The sequence below is a fragment of the Temnothorax curvispinosus genome, unplaced genomic scaffold (genome assembly GCF_003070985.1).
Source record: "Temnothorax curvispinosus isolate PA1 unplaced genomic scaffold, ASM307098v1 QBEX01017949.1, whole genome shotgun sequence".
NCBI classification, from domain to species: Eukaryota; Metazoa; Arthropoda; class Insecta; order Hymenoptera; family Formicidae; genus Temnothorax; species Temnothorax curvispinosus.
Window position 1 is genome coordinate 94,949 of NW_020227729.1, and position 6,909 is coordinate 101,857.

Genomic DNA, 6,909 nt, shown 5'->3' on the forward strand with positions numbered 1-6,909 from the left:
TTTCGCGCGGTGTTCCCAGCTGAGGGGCCCCTGAATGGCGGATTTCCTCCGACTGTGGGGCGATATTAACGCGCGGCGCGTACAGCGCGCCCATTAACGGCTAATTCGATATTGTGTGTGACCTTAAAGAAGTCCATCTATCAAAATGGAGAGACAGGTCGCAGGTCGCGTGATATAGGATGGGTCGTCTAATTCGGAGGTCCATCTTTAAATAACCGACGCTCCATACCTCGCCGGCCGTCGCAGTTGAAACATTTCCGCAATTCCGCATTTTTTTCGGCTCCGGTGACCTGCAAAACTGCGCGACAATTCCAATTTCATTCCCCGAAGTCTGTGATACGTATAACGTCGACGGAAACGTTTCGTTATACTTATCTCTATATCAGTCTTCCTTTTCATCTTCCGCGCGAATACGAGTGCGCCGACATGTGTGGAGCGTTATTTGAGGAGAAGTTTCAGACTTCATCCGCAGTTGGGATGAACAATATTAAATATTAAAGGATGAAATTTAAACCAATACCTTAAGTTAAATAACATTTCATTATTTTTAATTACCATATGTGTGTCGAAATTTATTGTTTTAGCACAAAACAGTATTATTTTAATTGGTTTAGTGAATATTGTTTTAATTAAATTAAATTTAATTAAATTAAATTATTTAATTAAATTAAATAAACGACATATTGAGTGGGAGCAGTGACGACCTATGGAAATGGTTAAAAATGACTCAAATTCAGTATAATCAGTATAATTTGACACTACAATTAACAGTGAAAACACGAACGGTATCGCGCAATTATATGTCGGTCGCTTTCCAGGTAGCACATATTAGTTTCATATACATTTTTTTTTTTTTGAACGTATACATAGTTTCATAACCGTAAAGAACTTGAACAAAAATGGTTTTGAAACCATGATTTAAGAAACGTATTTTTTACGTTTCTACAGTTAACAAAAATATCTATTTGTTAAATTTTTCCTTTCAAAATTATAATTTGGTTTATCTATATAAATAATAGCTTTAATAGCCTTTTTGAAATATTTAAATTTATATTGCATTAATTATTGCACAAAATAAATCATTTTATCCATGCACATATTTACTTAAATTAATTTTGTTCTACCGGTCTTAATCTATTTGTCATCGGACAAATCTGAGCTTAGTTAGAAAACTTCCAACAGTTGCAAAATAAACGTTCTGCTGAACGTGGCCATTGAAAGAATATTTATACGTGTGTTCCGTTTTGAAGAACTTCCTGAACTGGTGCACATCAGTAATGCAATTAAGTTAGAGTGAGACAAGTATATTTTGTTTCACTTATTAACTTATTGCACAAATGTGCACCAGTTCAGGAATTTCTTCGAAAAAGAATAAACGTCATAGATGGTATATGCATAACGCTTCTAGAACATTTTCACGCATGTCTCAAAGACGTCATAAACACGTTCAAAAGACGTGAAAAGTAGGAATTTTAAATGTCTTTATCTAAAATGTCTATATCATTAAAACAAAACGTTTTTATAATAGTTTTTTAAACGTTATTTTATCGGAAAGAAACGTTATTTTTTCGAATAAACATTTTTACTCATGAGAAACGTTTCTAGAAGTCGGTTATAAAACGTTTCGGAAAAACGCTTATAAAACATATTTAAAATGTGTATGTGCTACCTCACGGAGAAAATTTTATAGTAAATATTACTATGGTGTCGCACTAGCTGCGGACCATCGAGGAATTTTAAGTTAAATTACTATGTTTATGGTAAAAATTACGTTATTTAATCGTTTTTAAAACAATAATTATAGTATTTTAACTTGAAATTCCTCGATGGTCCGCAGCTAGTGCGACACCATAGTAATATTTACTATAAAATTTTCTCCGTGCTGGGATGTCGGTCGTTTGGTATATTGCTGATGCTAATTGTTCCTGTCTCTAATTGGTTTATTTTTAAATTATCTATTAAGTATCTAGGCAAAGGGCTAGAGCCCCGATGCGGCTTCCGATGCGTAGGCAGCAATTAATAATATCATTTGATTATTGACATTAGATCGAGACATTATTAAGATGTTTATTAATACATTTGATGTCAATTTGCTACCTGGGTACCTTTATGGAAATACCGAAATAGCTATTGTAATTTGCGAAAAAAGTACACAAAATTATAGCAATTACTGTAATATTTACTACGATTTCGCAATTACTCTTACTTTTTCGCAACCACATTAGTCTTTCTATAGTATTTTTCCGTAAGGGAGAAGACGAAGGCATTCACGACGCGCGCGTCGAACACGGAAATTGCTTGACCGGCGCGGCGATTTAGCGCACGATGTAACTTTTCGATGCGACATCCGTTCCGGCGCACGAGAGTGCGACGGAACTGCGCTCGTATATTACTCGCGTGCGTGCATCTCCGCATTAGGATACGTGTCTTCGCATGACCCTGACGAGATCATTAACGATCAACAGCGGTTGCGCAAACTTCAATTTTTCGTCCGCGACCGACCCTCTGCCATCGGTTACCGTAAATTGGTCACGACATTCGAACCTATAAAAACTTGTAGCACGCAACGACGAAATTGATTCTAGACGAGTCGGATCTAATGAATTAATTTCTCTCTTTCTTTTTTTTGTCTCTGTCCGTTTATCATATTTTATGATTCATATCGTTATGCGCGAAGTGTACCGAAATTATTGCATATTTTTTCCGGTAAAAGTTTTTTTTTTTAAGTAAAACTAAAGGTAGTTTCCCGTTTATTTCTTTAGGATTCGAATCATTCTTGCAATTGTTTCTCTTTTGCTTGTATAGAACGTAATTGTATAATAAAATACATTACTCTCGTAAACGAGAAAAGGAAATGCTCTCATCACGCGAGAATGCATTTTTCCTCACGCGCGCTTTTTTTTCCTAAAGTGGATGGATTTTTCCTTAAGCGGGCTGAATAGCTGTAATATCGATACGTGTCGGTTCTCCTTGAGGAATAAAGAATATTTTGCGGTACGATACCGCGCTTTTGCGGTTAGATTCGCGTAATACATATCACGAATCAATGAGATCAGTAACTTTATTATAGAATTACTACAAATGGAAAATTTTATTTCGTGCTTATATAACTAATTTCATTTTTTCTTAAATTTGATGAAGGATTAATAAAAGACTTTCAGCAGCGCGCGCAACAAATGCGATAATCCAAAATAAAACAATGAAATTTTACAAAGTTAACTGCGATATTTTATTTTGTGGTAAGCAAATTGGACGCAAAGCGAGAATAGTTCCTTGCATTATAAATAAGCGATACCGCGCGAAAGTTTATCGTCAATTTTTAGCATGCATAGCACTTTCAGCCAGCAAAATACAAGGTCAGAGATACATGTATAAATACTGATTTTTATATTAAAAATATGTATACGCTCATATCATACATTATGAAGAAGATAAGATTCATGCCAGGAATCACGGGAATACACGGATCATTGAATGTGAAAATATCGTTGCAAACAATATCAATCACTAATCACGGACAGCGCATACGAACATTATGCAACAGGAGGAAACATAACGTAACGTTTCAACTTACGTAATCAATGTTAGATTCGATAAGTATAATTTTATTAGACGCATACATTATCTAATATTTACTATTGGAATTTTATTTTTTAAATATCTTTTCAATAAACACGTGCTTGATTTTCTCTATCACCGCGCGCGAAGTTGGGTTTACTTTATCTTTTGCTCGCGTGATTTAACGAATTAAATCTCAGTATCCTTAAAGAAAGTGTTTTGCAGCTGACTCGCGTGAGGCAAAGATATATCCTGAATAATAATACATTAAGATTCGTCTTCTAAAATGACGTCATTGTGTTATTTGCTCTAGATCGCTAATATCCTGGTGCTTATAGCTTTTTACTTTGCACGTATAGGGTAAAGTCGGGTAAAGTGGTCTTAGAGAAAAGATGGCCCATCGATACTAGATGGCGAGCTAAAATTGAAAAAACATGGGTGAGCCATCTCTTTTCTATGGCCATCTTACCTGAGTTTACCATATTGAACGTTTTATAAAGAATTATATTCAAAAGTGATACGCATCCTTGACGCAAACTGATAGAACTGTAGAATATTGAAAAATAAGAAATATATAATTTTTTTATAAATAAGGTAACCAGAGTCCAAAAGAGTTAAACAAAATTCAGCAGAATCATATTTCTATATCATATGTTATATATAACTATTTATTGTTATATAAGTACACAAAATGTTTTAAAAGAGAATTCTATGATTTTTTAATATACTTTGTAGTCAAATATAGTATTTAGATTTATCGAAATGGTCATACTTTTCAAAATAATCCTTTTCTCTTATTATTTTTTTGTTGATATTAACATTTTTTAAAAAGCATAAGAATTTAAAAGATTTTTATACTAAATTTGTTTATACATAACCAATCTGTTTTGCAAAATTGTTATTTTTTGAAAAATTAGTTAATAAGATTAATTAATAAAAAATTTATTAATAAGAATTAGATAGTACCTAACTAATCTCACTACACGTGTTCCTTCATTACACATTCATATACTTGTACAACTTATGAAATAATAATATAATTATTTTAAAGTATAATATTATTCTAATAATAACAATTAAAGTAATTTAAATCGACAATGACTGGCAATTCTACTGGCATTATTCTAATAACAATCAAATTATTTTAAGTTGTTAAATTATTTTGTTACACAGTTTAAGGCAATAGAGACGCAGAAACCCAGGTAGCAAGATGACGTTTAAAGACGTCTTAATGACGTTAGAGACATCATTAAGACGCGGAATTAATACGTCATTTGACATCACTCTGCTACCTGGGAAATTACTGTAACTACTGTAAGAAAAAAAGTAAACAAATAAACAAAAATGCGTGTTACATCTGAATATCTTCCTCTGTTTAGTTTCACAAAATCTTGAAATATATTTTTACTTTCGTTAAATCCTGAAATTGTATATTTTCTTCAAAATCGTAATACTGCAAATCCTAAGTTCTATCTTAAATTTATAGATTTCTGAATCCGCACCAGAGCTTGAATTCGAAAAACCTTAATATTGAGAATTTTTACCGTTAGATTGTTAAATGCAAAAAAGAAATTTACGAATGTTTTAGTTTTACCTTTGATCTTCGGTGCATCACAAAGAGGGGGAGGGGGATCCTTGATATCACAAAGATACACTGACCTAGATAGATCTCCAATTACGCGCAAATATCTCGTTTCGTTCTGATTGCGAGGATCTTCGGTCCCCCGATTCCCGCGTGGCCAATTTGCATGATTCGCGAGCATCGCGAGAAGAATTTCCGACATGTAACGATTTACGATGGACGCGCGATCGTGGGGGATAATCATGCCCATCACGAAGAGGTGGAAACCGGCCAGCGGGAGGTAAGTGACGCTTGCGCTGAAAAGCTTCCCTACATAAGTATCGCGAGCTAGCCACCACTGCTAGTATCGCAGATCGCGGTAGTAACGTCCTAGAACACCTCAGCAAAGTGTTCGAGCAAGCAGCCTTCATCTCGGTGGATCAACTAAAGGTGAGTTCTCTCTTCAGTAAGATGCAACCGGTGGTCGGTTTTTACCGACGCGATTTTGTTAAAATTTTATTTGACAATCTTATATAACTTCGTAAGTGCACATAATTTAATAATTTTCTAAAAGTTCACAATTTGGCAAACGCAACGTTTTATAATTAAAAAATTACAAATATTACAAAATTTTTAAAAATTACCAATAAATATGGTTTTGAATAAAGATTTTAATTTTTTATTAGACAGACTGTATTTTAGATGTAAGAAGTAAAATTATTTTGTCAAGAATTGGTTAAGGAGGAAATTTTTATTGTATCTTTCAAACATTTTTACTTTATATAACAAATAGACGATTTATTGAATATTTTATTATTGAATTTTTAATAATTTATTTGGTTATTTTTATTACATCTTTAGATGTAATAACTGGTTTAGCAACAATAGTCCGTTAAAGATTAAAACATGCTTCTAAAAACAAGTTTTTATATTTGTAGTACAAAAGCCAAATATAACATTCTTTTGTCTTCTCGTTTTCTACTCGAAATTTCTATTGCATTTTGCAACAATGTTTTAATCAATTGTCTATTATTTGAAATATAAGATATCTTATATATTTCTATTTATTGTGATTAAAACGTTTATCATATTCCTTCTTTCTGTTTGGCGCAATTTTCTAATTTCATATACCTTACTTGAAAAATTTTTATTATACAAAACTTGAAAACTTTTTTTTGAAAAACATTTTTAAAATAAAATGTCAAACAATACTTATTATTTAGCTAAATATTCTTTTTATCAACATTATGTTGCAGTGCACAAGTATTTAATATTTTTGATTAATATATTAAAACAATTTCGTACAATAGATTTTTTCAATATAAGCTGCGTTTCAATATTCACTGCCGGTACCAAAAATCTATAGTTTATGTCACGTATACTACAAATTTTTAGTACTGGCAGTAAATATCAAAACGCAGCCATAATATAACAGTTTTTCATACTGGCGTATGCACTTGGTCTATACTTTTATCTTTTTTTAAAAAGTAGCGATTTACTTGACGCTATGAAATGATAGACTCAATTACGTTTATAAAAAAAAAAACGTGGCATTGAAATGCTGTTCAACGATAAAATTGTTTTAGATCCATTAAAAATGGCGACTATGCGTTGAGTATAACATTATGACTAATAGAGTACAATTAAGATAATCACCGTACATTTTCCAACATTTTCATAATTATGCTGTATTATTGGTAAAATGATCTTGGCGGTTATATAAGTTATATATATATATACTATATACATAATATATATATATATATATATATATATATATATATATATTT